Source organism: Megachile rotundata, chromosome 15 (genome assembly GCF_050947335.1).
Source record: "Megachile rotundata isolate GNS110a chromosome 15, iyMegRotu1, whole genome shotgun sequence".
Classification (NCBI taxonomy): Eukaryota; Metazoa; Arthropoda; class Insecta; order Hymenoptera; family Megachilidae; genus Megachile; species Megachile rotundata.
This window is the reverse complement of record NC_134997.1, coordinates 2,770,404-2,785,862: the sequence shown is the minus strand read 5'-3', so window position 1 is coordinate 2,785,862 and position 15,459 is coordinate 2,770,404. Positions and strand designations below refer to the sequence as shown.

General features: G+C 36.6%; 1 long non-coding RNA gene and 1 pseudogene across 2 annotated transcripts; both read right to left on the bottom strand.

Annotated features, from left to right (window-relative positions):
• Positions 1-1,972: 1,972 nt before the first annotated feature.
• On the bottom strand, positions 1,973-6,626 carry LOC143265850 (uncharacterized). The gene is made up of 2 exons (XR_013040608.1): positions 2,394-6,626; positions 1,973-2,301 (listed from the first exon to the last, which is right to left on the bottom strand). It is a non-coding gene; the product is annotated as an uncharacterized LOC143265850 (long non-coding RNA).
• A 2,089-nt stretch (positions 6,627-8,715) lies between these two features.
• Positions 8,716-13,604, bottom strand: LOC143265918 (protein toll-like; annotated as a pseudogene). Its single transcript, XR_013040707.1, has 3 exons — positions 13,485-13,604; positions 11,058-11,609; positions 8,716-10,376 (listed from the first exon to the last, which is right to left on the bottom strand). The product of XR_013040707.1 is annotated as a protein toll-like (transcript).
• Between the last annotated feature and the right edge of the window lie 1,855 nt (positions 13,605-15,459).

The following is a 15,459-nucleotide window of genomic DNA, read 5'->3' as shown; positions in this document are numbered from 1 at the left end:
CTGACCATTCGCTCTTGGGGTAGCTACCGCATTAAGTACATGCTTAATGCCGTATGTTTGACATAACAAACCAAATCTCGTGAAACTTGTTCCACGATCACTTATAATCCGTGTCGACACCCCAAACAAATACATAAAATTCATGAACACCTTCTCGGTTTGACGCGTTTTCTGACTCTTCACCGGCTCTACAATCGTGAATTTTGTAAACGCGTCCACCAACACGAGCAAATATTTGTTCTGCCTACGACTTGTTTCAATTGGTCCCACGTGATCAATATGTACCGTATGAAATGGAACCGGCACTTTCTCTATCGAATTAAACTTACTTTGCTTCTTCCCTGCCGTATGTTTACAATACGCACAACTCAAGCACGCTTTAACATACTTATCCACAAAACGTCGCATGCCTGCAAACCAATAATTTCGTTGGATCCTCTGCAACGTCTTTTCCGTACCCAAGTGTCCTGCATCATCATGGCACAACCTGCAAATCTGTAACCTTGCCGCCCTCGGCACAACCCAAACCATTTTATCATCTGATAATCGACGATACAACTTACTTGCTTTTAGCACATATTCTTTAAAATAGTGCTTAGTCTCGGCAGACTTGTCCTTCCATTCCAATATGGTCCTAATGCGCAACAACTGCTCATCCTGCAATTGGGCTGCAACAATCCATTCTGCCTCTGTAATATCTATATAGGAAACTTCAAGTACGACCGGTTGAGGATTCCGACTAAGTGCGTCCACGTGCGCCATCCGTGACCCTGAACGATACACAATTTAAAAAGTAAATTCTTGGACTTCCAGCCACCATCGTCCTATGCGCGGCAACAGATCCTTCTTCGAGAACGTGGTCCTCAATGCATTACAGTAACTACCTTAAATTCCAATCCTAAAAGATGGACCCTGAAATGTCTCAATGCAAAAACCACAGCCATTGTTTCCAATTCATATGAATGATATATGACGTCGTGCGACGACATTTGATCTAGGTGCTTAAGGACTATTTGTCTAAGGATTATTATTATTATTAAGCGCATATACAATATATTGCGTTTCTGACATAATTAGTTATAAGACACAGTCCCGCGTGCGTTATAAATAAGATAGCATAAGTTTCACATTCTTTTACTTCTAGGTCCTCAAGTTCACCCTTTATCTTAACCTAAACATCCTGCTATGTACATTCCTATCTAATTCCGCGAACCTTTATTTACATCACGCAATCTCCAGACAATAACAGATTATAACTAATCTCTCTTTATCTTCCCTTTTGACACCACCGGGCAATATAAAAAGCCCAATTCGAGTAGTCTCGCGAGCAGTAGCAGTCCGACTAGTTACAGGGTTCGATCCCCTTGTGCTGGTCTCTGCTAGTTCCCATCCCAATTCTACCCATTTCCTACCAACTGCAATTTGTATCAGCTTATATTCCGACATTGTTCCTAGTATTGAATATATTTTATATATAGTTATATTCGCCTTTAATCATTTCTCATGAACCCGAGATTTCTAAGAGCTTTTGATTATTTAAAATACGTATACTCGATTACGCTGGATTTAGTGGTGCGAGGCATAGCCACACGAGATCCATTATATTGCGAAGTCGAGATAGTTAATCCACATCGTCACGCTGCACAGTGGGCCAGAGCGACGAATTAGCTGTTCACGGCCAATTGTAGCGTTATTCCAAGACTTGAAACGAAAGTATAGCGGCCGCTGCGTCGTTCCAGCATTTAAAACAAGTATTATTATTACATTTAATCACACCGGATTATTTTCTTACCGAAAAAATTAAAAATAAAACAAAAATAAGTGTTATATTTCAAAAAGTTAGTGAATATACTATACCCTCAATGTGGACGTTTGGTTTATAAGCATAATTTTTATTAACGTAAACATCATTTTAACATGGAAACAATTTTTATTAATAGGAATAAATACATTTTTTACTAAGTTTGTACAATATATTAATTTGTTAATCTAAAATTTATTTATTATTATTTACGTATCATCATCGTCATCGCCTTGCATGTCTTCTTGTAACATTCGTTTTTGTATTTCATCTTTGAAAATATTAAAACGGGAACGCGTTTTATAAATTTTTCTGGTCTCTTCTAATATTTCAGAAATCTTTGTTTCGTGCCTCCATTGCTTCTTCAGAAAACATTCCAATGGGCAAACCAGCACTTTGTATTATATCTGCACCATGTAATAATATTTTGTGCAAATTTAATGGCATATAAAACCAGTCGTACTCTGCTACATATAAGTTAAACGATGCCATTGCATATTCTTGAAATAAAATCGAATTAATTAATTAATATACTTACAGAATATATAATAAAATATACTAATGTCTATTCGACTAAATACACAATATATACCTACGTGTTGCTGAAGCGTGTCACGCGACGCTTCAAACAATAATAACTTTTGCGGTGGGACGAAGGGGGACATGATTCCTTTCGGATTAAAATAAGGAAATACTGCTGAAAATTTTGCACTATGATAGAGCACGCAACTCTTTGAACTTTTAAAGATATCCCTTGCTAAAGATGAACAACTATGAAAATTATCTTTAGTTCATTAAGAATTATTTTGTAAATAAACTGCAAATAATAATTTGTCATGGCATGTGTATTCTCAATATGAACATATGCTGTATATTAAAGAAAAAAAAATTTTGCAAAAATGTTTAATACTTTTGTCAGGGCATCAATATGAAAAAGAGTAAATTTTTCGGTAAAAAATAGCATTCATAAAAGTCTGATCTTTGAATGCTTGTTATGACTACAATTTTTAATGAATTTCATTAATTTCATCGGTTTTGAATTCGACAGGTACTTAGTAAGCAATATGTGTTCGTTTCATATCGATCTAGGAAAATCGAATTTTTGACAAATGAACAGCTAATTCGTTGCTCTGGCCCACTGTTCGCTGGTGCGACACATAACCGCACGGTGCGCATATGTCGGTTCATGGGGAGACGACGATGAGGAGGTCGTAGATATCAATTACGTAAGATCCTACGCACCCTATATCTACCCTGTCTAGCTCCTACTCCGCGACCAGTTATCTGTGAAGTTAAGTATCAGTTATTACGTATTGATATACCTGTGAAGAAGATCACAGCGAAGGATCTACTACCTAAGGATCCGAGACGAGAAATCTATTGTAAAAGTTAAGGAGGAAGCTTCGAGTAAGTACTGTGTCATACTTGTACACCCTGGGATCCCTGACATACGACGGGCGCACGTACCGCGTGGTCTAAAAGATTGTCAATTCAAGAGCGATTCCGGACCTTCATATTGATATCAGCAAAGGTACCATCCGGGATGTAACAGTAGAAACGAGCCCCACACGGTACAGACTTCGGCCGGGAAAAAAGCCTCCTTGCGAAGGAGGATTTCGTGGTGCGGAGGTTCACGGTACGCGCGAACAATACAATAAAAAGAAACGGTAATGTAGACGGGAGCACGCCATCTTGGGGATTGTGGGCAAAAAGAGGGACGCTGGTCTTAGATACGAAATAAGTCCTAGATACGAATCTTCGGCCTCTAGGGTCCTCGACGCCGGGGCTGGTGGTCCTATCGCCAAGAGCCACCCACACGAATAAACGCTCACCCACGCAAAAACCAAGCAAAAGGCAAAGGTCCTATCTGATTCAGTCGCTGTCGTTTCTTGAATATCTCTGACGGTGGCGACGACGTTTTCCACACACTCACATGAACAAACGATACACGAAATGAAAAAAACAAAAACACACACAAAAAGAAAAAAAAGAACCAAAAACAAAACTTGAAATATAATTAAGAGCGTGACGATCAAAACGGAGAAAAGAAAAGTTTTATGGGTGTTTGGCGATACGATATTGCTCTCGCTGCGGCTCGCTTACGTCTCTCTGCTGTTGAGTCTTCCCACAACCGTTGCGAGTTCCCCACCCCGAGGATTTCAGGGTCAAGGATGGGCCATTACGGCGTTGCTGATGGCCAGGTCTTGGGGTCCCCTTAGGGTGACGGCTGGGGGTGGTTTGTCCCCAAGCTTGGCATCCCTCGGCAACGGGCTGCCGGTCGTTCCCGCGGAGGGTGACGAGTGGCGCGCCGATCGGACAGCCGGTGGCTCACTCCCTCGGTGGGTCCATCCCGCGCATCTGTCGCTCGGGTGGAGGTCCCCCGCTACCGAGGACGGCTTACTCTTCTTCTGTACATGCCACTGACGAAAAGGGTGGAGAGTGGGGAGAACGCGCAAGAGACCGAAATAAAAGAAACGGAACTATTTAATGTAATAAAAAATAAAAAAAACGCTCGCACATACAAGTCCCACGGGCAAGGGGTTCGCTTGAGCGGAGGAGTGAGGCCGGCGTGTCTGGTGGTCCTTCATAATGACGCAAAAAAAAAGAAAGAAAGAATATGCCTCGTTACAGGTTATAACAATGTAGTTAATGTTTATTAAAAACAAAAAGTGTGTAATTATACGCGTATATCTGTTTCAACTCTCTATCTGTGTATTGTTCTAAATTATGCTATATTTAAATGTTGTACTAAGGTACTAACACTTTACTGTAGATGGATTTGGTCTATAATTATTCTATCTCTATTCTGTTCTGACTGTGTTCTGACTTTTTGGCATTTTCTGCCATACTTGAAACCTCCGGTTCTCCGTTCTATTGCGCCCTTAGCGCGGTACATCCTGGAAGGGGAACAAGGGTTTCCTACACGGGGGAAGGCGGCAGTCCTTAAAAATTTCTGGGTTTTTCCCCGTGCGTTATCAAGCAGTTCCCGGTGCCCTGAAACGGTGCTTTTGTTGGTATCCGGGTGAGAAACGAATTACACCGATACACAACAACAAGTATATTTCGGACGTTTCAAAAAATACACTCTGGATACAACTAACGTTCGTGGAAAGCGACACGCAGAAGGTTCGAAATAAGTCTCCACTAACTCTAAAGGTTTTCGGTTCTTATACCTTAGGTTTCTGGGATGAAGAGGGGTTATCTGTGACCCTTATCATGGATGACCAACTACCCTACTATGACGCATTGATGAATCTTCAAGTTTTCTCCTGTTTGTACGCAAATAGAAAATGTGAAAAACAAGGCTGACTAAAATATGTACAGGGGTTCTGTGGGAATTGGTAAACTTGAAATTAACATTTCTCTGAATATTTCTTTGAACCAAAACTATTTTTAATTAATTGTAAAAGATACATAAACCTTATTCAACGCTCTCACACTCACTCATCTTTTTCTTTCTTCTTTTGTTACAGTCTTACCAATCTCCTCACTTCTACCAACCCACACACTCCTACCAACTCACTCACTCATGCCAACTCACGCACTTATTAAAAAACCAACTTCACAGGTTCCGATATTCTTATCTGGAATGAATCATTAGGTTGGTCATCCAACACTTTTTAGGTCCGAGTTGCCCCCTGACCTTCTAGGCCTCGAGGTTTATGACATGGCCTGTGTCACTGAAGCCCAAAACTCTAAGGAATATTGCAGCAATAAATAAATCTGCTAAAAACTACAAATTGTCACGTACCATCGTAGTGCTGGCACGAAGATGGTACGGATATTAAACAATAAGGTTCAAAAGTGACCGCTTTCTCTCGTCACGTCGTAAACCTCATCTATATGAAACTCTAACAGAAAGTATTAAAGTACAACAAGAGAACTTCCGCTTACTATTTACAGTGTTCATTCTATATACGCAAAAATGTCCTTTCCGATATAAGCAAAAATGTTATCCCCACCACTGGGAGGAAGACCCCTCGAGACGCCCGAAGTTCGCTCGCCGGGAAATGTAACGTGATTCGAGCCTCAGTGTATCCGTGAGACAATACCCATGCAAATATAAAACTTTTTTATTTTTGACTTTTTCGTTATCAAACTTTTACCAATTAATTCTTGACATTTTTCCGATTAAAATGAGACCAAACACGATATAATTTGGACTATATTTACTGGTTTAATTGACGATAGAAGTTTCTAACGCAGAAGAGGATAGCGAGTGAAAAAGAAAGAGACACTGCGGTGGTGGCAGTCGGCGAAGATCAAAAGTCTGTTCGATTGTTCGCAATGTTTAAGCATTGCTAATTTTTTTATTTTTCATCCACTTTTTTATATAACTTTCTCCATCATATTCGTGACATTTTCCTGACTAAAATGAGACCAAACACGACATAATTTGAGTTATATTTACTTGCAATATCTTATTAGAGTAAAATCATCGATGTACGCGTAACACTTGAAATTACATGTAAATATGTCCCGAAGTATGTCGTGTTTGGTCTCATTTTAATGAGAAAAATGTTACAAATATGTTCCATCATATGTTATATGATGGAAAAAATTAAAAAAAAAAAAAAAAATCGAAAATAAAAAAGTTTTATTCTTGCATTAGAAGTGTCCTTCTAGTAGGTCACTGTTTATTTACGTTCAGCCTTCTTCGCTCGAAATGTAGTACCTTTACGATATACGCAAACGGCGACCGTGTTATTTTTCCCTTCTGTCCTTTTCTACGTTCGGCAAGACATCAATCAATGTAGGACCTGTACGATATACGCAAAACCTCAGACCCGAAAGATTTGCTTATATAGAATGTCCACTGTATTGCGTCGGACGTAGTAACTTTGCAGAAAATACTGACAAAATACACTCCTTTACCAAATTCTGCATGTATTCATACTTTACGGGAATGGCAGTGTGAAGGGTCAAAGAAAGGAAAGGACAAAGATTGTAGGTGACTAACTGTCGAAAGCGAGGCAGGATGAATATGAGGATGACGGACTGTTTACGGGAGATATAGAAGATAGAGAGCAAATGGTGTGACTGTTAATGTGATTTTTGTCCTTTGCAGAAGATAGGGAGGATGATATCCACCAAATATTAATGTGGATACCACCAAATTTGAAACGAATAAGGACAAAATTGTGTAAGGATCTTAGTGACTGGTTTAATAACTCAATGACTCGTTTTAAAAAACAAAAAATATTTAATATAAAAAAAAAACAAAATACAATTCACGCTCGCACGACTTCTCTCTTTAGACTCTCTTATTTAACTGCCCTGTTCCTTTTAATCTGACAACAGTTTTCCTCTCCCAAATCCATTAATACACGCATTCCTATTACAAAGAATTGTCTCCCGATCCAAACACTCTTCATTCGCAATTAAAAAATGAAAAATGTTTTGATAATGGTACCAATGGGGAGTCAGCACCTTCCATATGCAAAAGGTTTCATTCCGATCGGTCCACCCAGTTAGGCGTAATCGGCGAACATACATAGAAAAAAAAAAAATATACTGATCGAATTGAGCAACCTCCTCCTTTTTCGAAGTCGGTTAAAAAATGCACTCTGACCCTGACTACGATGGTTGAAAATAACGAAATTAGAAATTAACATACTCGTCCCAAGCAATAAACTTGGGTTGTCGACGTGAAGGTATTTTTTGCTAACGAAAAATGGTCAATGACTTCATAAACTTATTGCCGATACGGTCAATTCGAAATCCTCGGTTTAAGATATGAAAAATAGCTGCATCGCACTCTAAAGCGATGAAACACTTATGTTGTGCAATTATTAGAAAGAGACAGTGAAATAAATTGAGAGTTCATTGACCCTGCCAGGACATCAGCTGTTGATACTCTGATCGGATCTACCTGGTGAAATTTAATGGGTAAGTTTAATATAAGTTGTTCCTGCACTTTTAAAATTAAACGTACCCAGGAATTAATTTATTTATTGATTTATGAGAAACTCGTGTCTCATTTAATTTTCGGGATGGTAGCTGAGGTAATACAAAACAATGTTTCCCTTTACTAAAATATTTGTTGAAACTTAGTTTTTGAATTATTAATATAAGTCACTAATTAATTAAATCGTGATAATAGCGCACGCCGAGAGCGATGGGTTCGAATGACACAGTTGACCATAGTCGTGAACAAGCACGTTTGTATCGTGACAATCTAATTGTTAACACAATGCTGCTACGTTAAAGTTAAGTCCGATAACAAATTAAGTAATTAAGAATACATTGTACATTATTATACTTTATTTATATTGTTGCGGTGCGGAATTCCCTCACGTATTGCCATAATTTATTTCAAGATACAAACTGCTATTAACAAGAATTTGGAAATTATTTATTAAATTATATAAAGAGTTGACGCGTCTGTTCGTCTTGAGATCTGGCGTAGTTCTAATTTTTAAACACCGCGGTTTGCTCTCAGCTACCGGAAGTCCTGACCACTCGATCCACTCGTCCCGCCTGACGACTTCCGCAGACCGCTTCAATTCATGGTCAGGACCAGCTTCACTTCATAAATCACGAGGCTCGTTTCACATCGCAACAACATGTTATATTTTATTAACAGATAAGGGATAAACCAATTATTTTTTATTAACTTAAACAAATTCGATTCACTCGTTCTTGTCTCTTGTTACGAACATGTAAAACAACAAATTCGTACATTTTGGAGGAAAAATAACATTTCTATTCATCAAAAGAAGTTTTAAATCTAATGACTAAATAATGTATTAACTCCTTTCTATTTTAAACTCACAAAATATGTAGAAATAATATAAGTCGGACTCACTCATCGTTTAAAAGAAGTCCTACTTCCATGAAAATATATCTCCGTAACTAGGTCGTTCCACCAACCCTGACCTTCCGGAAAAGAAGATATACACCGTGTAATAGGCGTTGCTGCTGCTAGGTTAGTGAACTGACTGTACAACCAATATTTTTGTAATGGAAAAAGTTGTTCAGTGTCGTCTCTGCATATTTATTCCTCGGAGTTTTCCAAACATCACAGTAGGTATATGTGCTTTTACATGACGAAAATATAAACATCTGGAGTGCAAATGGGATTGGACGGTTGTATGTAGATTTCTAATAACACTGTTCAACACAAATTTTGTTTTCTAATACCCATTAGGTAATCCTTGTAGAATTTCTCGTCCTGAACAAGAATCCGAAAACCGAATTGCTCTATCACCCTCAGTTTTTGAAAAACACGAGCTTGTGTAAAAACACGTGTTTTGGGTAGAAAATGCGATATTGCGAGGAAACTAAAAAAGCTAGGACATTCAAATTAATTTTAAAAGATAGAGTTTCCTCGCAATATCGCATTTTCTACCCAAAACACGTGTTTTTACAAAAGCTCGTGTTTTTCAAAAACTGAGGGTGATAGAGCAATTCGGTTTTCGGATTCTTGTTCAGGACGAGAAACTCTACAAGGATCACCCAATTCGTATTGCAAAACATAAAAAAAGTTTAAATTTGTTGGACAGTGTAAGCAACTGCTTTTTATGTTCCTGTAACTTTATTTGGAAACGTGGTGTTTTGAAACAAAACCGTTCGTACAAAAAAGTTACCAATCAGTTACATATGATTCTATAATTTCGGAACCTTTTTTTATTTTCCCCCTTATTTTCTTACTGCTGCCTAATTACATCTAAAGCAAATGTGTCCGAAACAGTTTCCCCATAACTATAATTACTTTTTAATTCTGGACGATGTGGTAGAGCGTATCATAGTTTATCCCAGAATGAAGGGTCTCCCCACTTTATGTATGTAATTTTTATGTGTGCATGTTTAAGTACGCCTTAAGATCCGGGTCGAAGTCATCAGTGACATTGATTTCACCATACAGAATTAAAATCACTCTTGTTCTACCTTCACTGAGAGCTTGACAGTGTGTTGCGTTGAATTCCATCCGTCCCCAAACGCTATTTATAAAATTAGTTGACAAAACCACTATCGTCCGTCTTGAATTTTCGACAGAACGAGCAATTTGGGTTGGTATGTATTCCCCAGCCAGCCACTCACGAAAGTGCACACACAGTTTGAAAGGTCTAGGACCATCTTCCAACTTTTTGATAAGCTCATTTACAACAAAATCTTCGTCATGATGCGAATAACTGATAAACGCATCGTACAACTTATTCTGATCTAATTCATCTTCTGTTACCAGCCATAAGCAGAACTCGTGAGCATACAACCATACCTTGATCTCTCGCTGGTATCGATAATATAGTGCTATTGCCGTACTAATGATGAATGCAGCAATAATAACAGCGAAACTTGCACCTACTATCAATATCATAACGTTGTTTGGACAAACATCTTCCATTCTTATCTTTAGTATGGGAATTTTGATATCTCTACATTCGATCATTGATAAATTCAAAATCCGCTTAGAAGCTTGTGCCTGGATGAAGTCTACGAAATCCCTTGAGTCGCAATCACATGTCCATGGGTTACCATGTAGTGTAAGCGTCTTTAGCGTCGTGGAGTTTCTTAAATATTGTATAACTTCTGATTTCAATCTTTTAATGCTGTTATTATGCAGTTCCAAAGCCTGAAAACGTTCATTGTCAAACTGCTTGATTATGAACTTATAAGTATAAGTAGCATATTGTACAGTTAAAACTATTGATTCGTTAAAAGGTTCATAAAAACACGTGAAAAGATCTACATCAGCAGAGTTACTTTAATTATATTAGATGTAGAGAATACTGTATATTTCAGACATGATGAAAATAAGCAAGAAGATAGATGTCGGAGCAAGTCGCAAATAGATGAGTGAAATCCACAAAGAATATGCAGCACGTGCGGAAACTTTAGGATACGAATAATTAGTTCGAATGTACTTAGTTATCATGCATTATTATGCTAATACTTTTAACTCAATTATGTTAACTTTAAAACAATGTTTGCTATTTAGAATCTGTACTGTGGTGTTATATTACCTTGTTATATTGAAACAGGCATAGTTCAGGGGACAACTGAAATGATAACAGTAACGAATGTCCTCTTCTGTCTACTGAATGCTAAAATTATTTAAAGCATTAGTAAAGCATTAGTAAGTTTAAAGTACACTCTGGTCGCTTAAAGGTCCTCAATATCTTTGTTAGTTTTTTCTGGGAACGTACGTTAATATAATCGTGACAAATATTAGCATAAATGTGCTCATATATAATAATTTCACGTGCATAATAACTAAAATTCAAATTTCCATAGAAACAAATACTTTACATACCTCCACATTCAATGGCAATTCCTTCACAGACACATCGCTGATGTTGTTGTTTGCAAGACGTAATTTCGTTAAAAGCGGAATTTCAATAGATTGATTTATTTCGCTACGATAATAAGGAATGCTATTTATATTCGTCGGTACTGACGTTAAATTTTTGTAGGAACAATCGATTAAAAATACTCTCTCGTTTGGTTTTATCCAACAAGAACACTTGGTTGGACATGATTCTGATTTTGGACATTTAAAGGTTTTCCATTGTAATTTGCTCACAACTGTACCATTCGTCCATTCTGGTCCACTACACGTCAAGTTTTCTGGCATTCTATGAACAAATTGTTGAAAAGCAGGGCGCATTTTTTCGTCCAAGTAATAAAGAAAGTCATACAAATTACAGTCACATATTATAGGATTATTAGCGATTAATATTTCTATGTTCCCTCCTATTGGTTCATAAATCGCCGTTTCCTCCTTTGTGTTGAGCTGAATGTGTTGGATTTTGTTATGTCGTAGATCCAATGTAATGTCATTTTCCACAAGTACCAAATCTGTAGTCTAAAAAAGTCATCTAATGCAGGAACTTGAAACAAATAAATAGAATAAAATTGAATGCACAAAGCAACGAGTAAATAACGTAGAAAATCGACCAAAATACTTATTAAAACCTTATCTTCGACAGGTATCTACAACCTCCAATTTTTCCATTAAAAACTGAATGTTCTAGTTATACAGGATATTTAAATACGTTACGAAAAAGAACAATCTCTAACTTGTTAACTGAATCATTGTTAATTTTGTAATTGGAAATTTAATAAAAATTTTTAGATTGTAAATTTTAATTTTGTATGGTTCTAATTTACGATACATATGCAATTATTTATTTTAATAACAGTAAAAGTTTATTTCGAAATTGAATTTCGATCAAATTAAAAAATACTTTTAATTTCGAACAAAATTACACTAATTTTTAAAATTGATAAGATTAGAATTTAATTTAGAATTACAGTACTTTAGATTGAGAATTAAAATGTAATTTCTCAATTATAGGCTTTGGTCACCAGTTAATTGATCTTTTATCGATTATTTTAATTTGTATTATAATTTTTGTTATTATTTCTCGCCTTTCTTTTCTTAATCCTGATGCCGTGGAGTCCTTAATATCATCGTATCGTTGTCATTAAACCATTAGTATTACTAGTAATGGCGATAAACCAAATTTATATGAATAAGCATCATTTCACTTGTCAATTTTAGGCAAATTAGATGTATATACGAGTTTGTATATAAATAAATATCATAGGTATTCGGAATGTCAGGGTATTGACATAATCTTCAATTGGAAATTAATGTTCGGAGAAATTACAATCCTAAATATTAAAATTAATGTTTGTTTGTACCAGATTTAAGTAAGAAATAAGTTTCTTTGTTAGAGACTTTTAATTTAAGAAACAAGATTAAATCACAAATGTTTGTATAATATTATTAGATAGTTCATGTATTATATTTGCGGGATAAGATGTAAATACTGAGAAAAAATAATTGCCTCGTTGAATATCGTCAATGCTGTGACAATTTGTTTCAAAGACGATATTGTTATTTTCTTATTACGCTGATTCGGCTACAAATAATGTTGGGTATGCCCGTTGCTTTGGTAGCAGCAGATCATCAATTTTCGGCGAGCCTATGGCGATTGCGTCAGTCGATTCTATATTGGTCCCCGTGATTAACATCTCTGTATCGCCAAACTTTTTTAGCCAACAAACGGATTAGCCGCGGATAGGAATAGTAATGGCGTTTTCTTAGCTCTTTTCGTACAAATTTCAAAGTTTGAACCATCGGATCATAAGGAACAAACAATCGGAGCCATTTGATACTTCGCATGCTTTTTATGGACGCTATAAGCTTAAAAAAAACCTAGGCATAATTCCTGCGATACCTATTTACAAAGATACCGTAACTTTTGTAATTTGAGGAAAAAACACCGTTTTTTGACGTTTCTTTATGTTACTGCGTAACAAATATTGTATAAATTTGTAATTCGTTTAAGTGACCCGTGACCTCCCAAGGTAACAAAAATTAACTATTCAGATAGGGCAATTTGAAAAACATATTTCGAGGAAATCTCCCAAGATCATAAAGCCAAAAAGTTCAGTAATATACATAATCACCCTTATAGATGCCATAAAAAAGATCACCGGTTTTACACACTTAGGAAAGTTTAAAAAATTTACAATCTTATCCGCCCTAAACATCGAAGCTCCAGAGAACCTACCTGAGTCTAACGGTAGTCCCCGCCAAATGTATGCCATTTCCCCAAAATAGAGAAAATCTCGAATAACCAATCAGAAACGTCGTTAGAAAAAGCCCCCACTATAAGAAAAAGTTAACGTCGATAGAAAATTTTGCGAGAAAGATCGGGTCAAAACATACTAGCATACGAACAACATAAAAATCATCCTCTACGTGCCGTCCGATAGAATTCACTAACTTGTACTCTGAAATTTTTGTAGTTGTATTATTAAATATAAGTGTTACATTGTACTTTAACATTATTCACTATCCATTATTTTCAAATATTCATTCGCCGTGAAGTCAGCGTATGAAGTGAGCATTCTCGAAAGTATCTTTCAATATAAAAAATTGACTATTTTGCTCACGAGTCAACACTTTACATCAATACATATTACACATCAAAAAAAAAATTTAATCAAAAACTGATATGCCCATCTTAAAGGGTACATTCTTCGCTTTCTGGAACCGTTCTTACAATTAATGTTCGATGGTGGGTTCATAAGATAATGACTATCAAAGGAAAAATCGTCATTTCGGCTTTGGTAGCTCATAACTTTGCGACCGATCATCGAAACGAACTTCATGGACGTGCAAATTATAGGGGAAGGAACAAAGAACAGCAGACTAGAAGTAGCATTAATCAAAAAAATTTGTCTATGTCTATACAAACCTTAAAAGAAAGAAAAAAAATTCTATAATTTTTTCATCGCAATTTTTTGTATGTATGTTTCATTAGTGATAAAAGGCCAACAAATTTTTTGAGATAAAGGGTCGAAAGCTAGAGACATGAAGCTTCAAAATGACTATTCTGGATGTCTCCTGTGATGAATTTCAACGGAGGCAGAGCAATTTGAATATGACCTAAAAATTTAAGGAATTTTTCTGTTCCCTTAATTTTTTTGACTAGTGTATACATATATCGAATTAGGCGAAATCAGTCATACAATAATTTGAATTTCCGTTTAGTGTGGTTTAAATCTTTATGACAGGCACCAACGTCTTAAACATGTTTAAATGATATTTCAAAATTTAGAATGTGACAAATTTAAAAATTTAGATTTGGTAATTAGGTTTTTGGAAATTCAAAAAGTTGACAAGTTTGGACACTTTAGAGTATGAAAATTTGGAAATTTGAAACATTTAAACATTTGTAACTACTGCAATGTCTTTATGTCATTTAAATTTAAGGGTCTATGTTCTTTCCTCCACATTACAAAGAACAAGCCATTGGTGTCAGAAATTATTCCAATGAATAGAATGCTAACTGATTCCCGAAATTTTGTGCTAATAATAAAATTAAAATTGTAACAACACCAAGCAGCTCGCGTAGAAAAACGAATCGAAATTTCGAGAACGTTGATAGCGAGCTCGCGGAAAGTTCGCAATGGCGAGAGAGCGGACTGCACAAAGAAACGCGACTTTGTTGATTGGTCGCGGGTCTTTAGCAACGTGGAAATATAAATATCGCTATCATGACCGCGAACGCGGCTGATTCCTGCAGTGCTCCATTGGGAGAGAGCGAGGTGATTACCACGGTCGTCAGTTAAAGTAAAGGAGAGTACGAGGCTTAACCTCCGGACGCCTTGGTCAGTACGGGAGAGCACAGGAGTTGGCCACCCTGGGATGGAGAAAACGGTAGGATTCTACCATCGATGGGCTACCAGGGAATGGACGGAAGAACCTCTCAGATACCTCTAGTATAATTTTCGAAAATTATTAAATAGTAAAGTCCGTAACATCAAAAATTATGTTACGTAAATTCTTCAATGATTGTATAACATAAAACTTAAAAATTTGGAAATTTGATTCGGTACTTTGTAGTTTTGATTTTGTAGGAGTCTACGTTAATATAAATAAATGTATTATTTGTTTTGTCCAGAAATTCCTCAGTATCCTTCTTGAGCTATTCTGCAACGAACACTCCTATCTTACAATGTTGGCGCCAAACGTAAGAGCAGTCCTCACGACACCTCCTGCTCGGATGTCCAGGACTCCTTTGACTCTGAACTCCGGGACACCATCTCTAAACTCTAGAATTTCACCTCCACCGACCGGGACTCTAGAGAGACTCCTTTCTCTTTTCTAGTCTAACTATCTACATCCCAATTTTCAA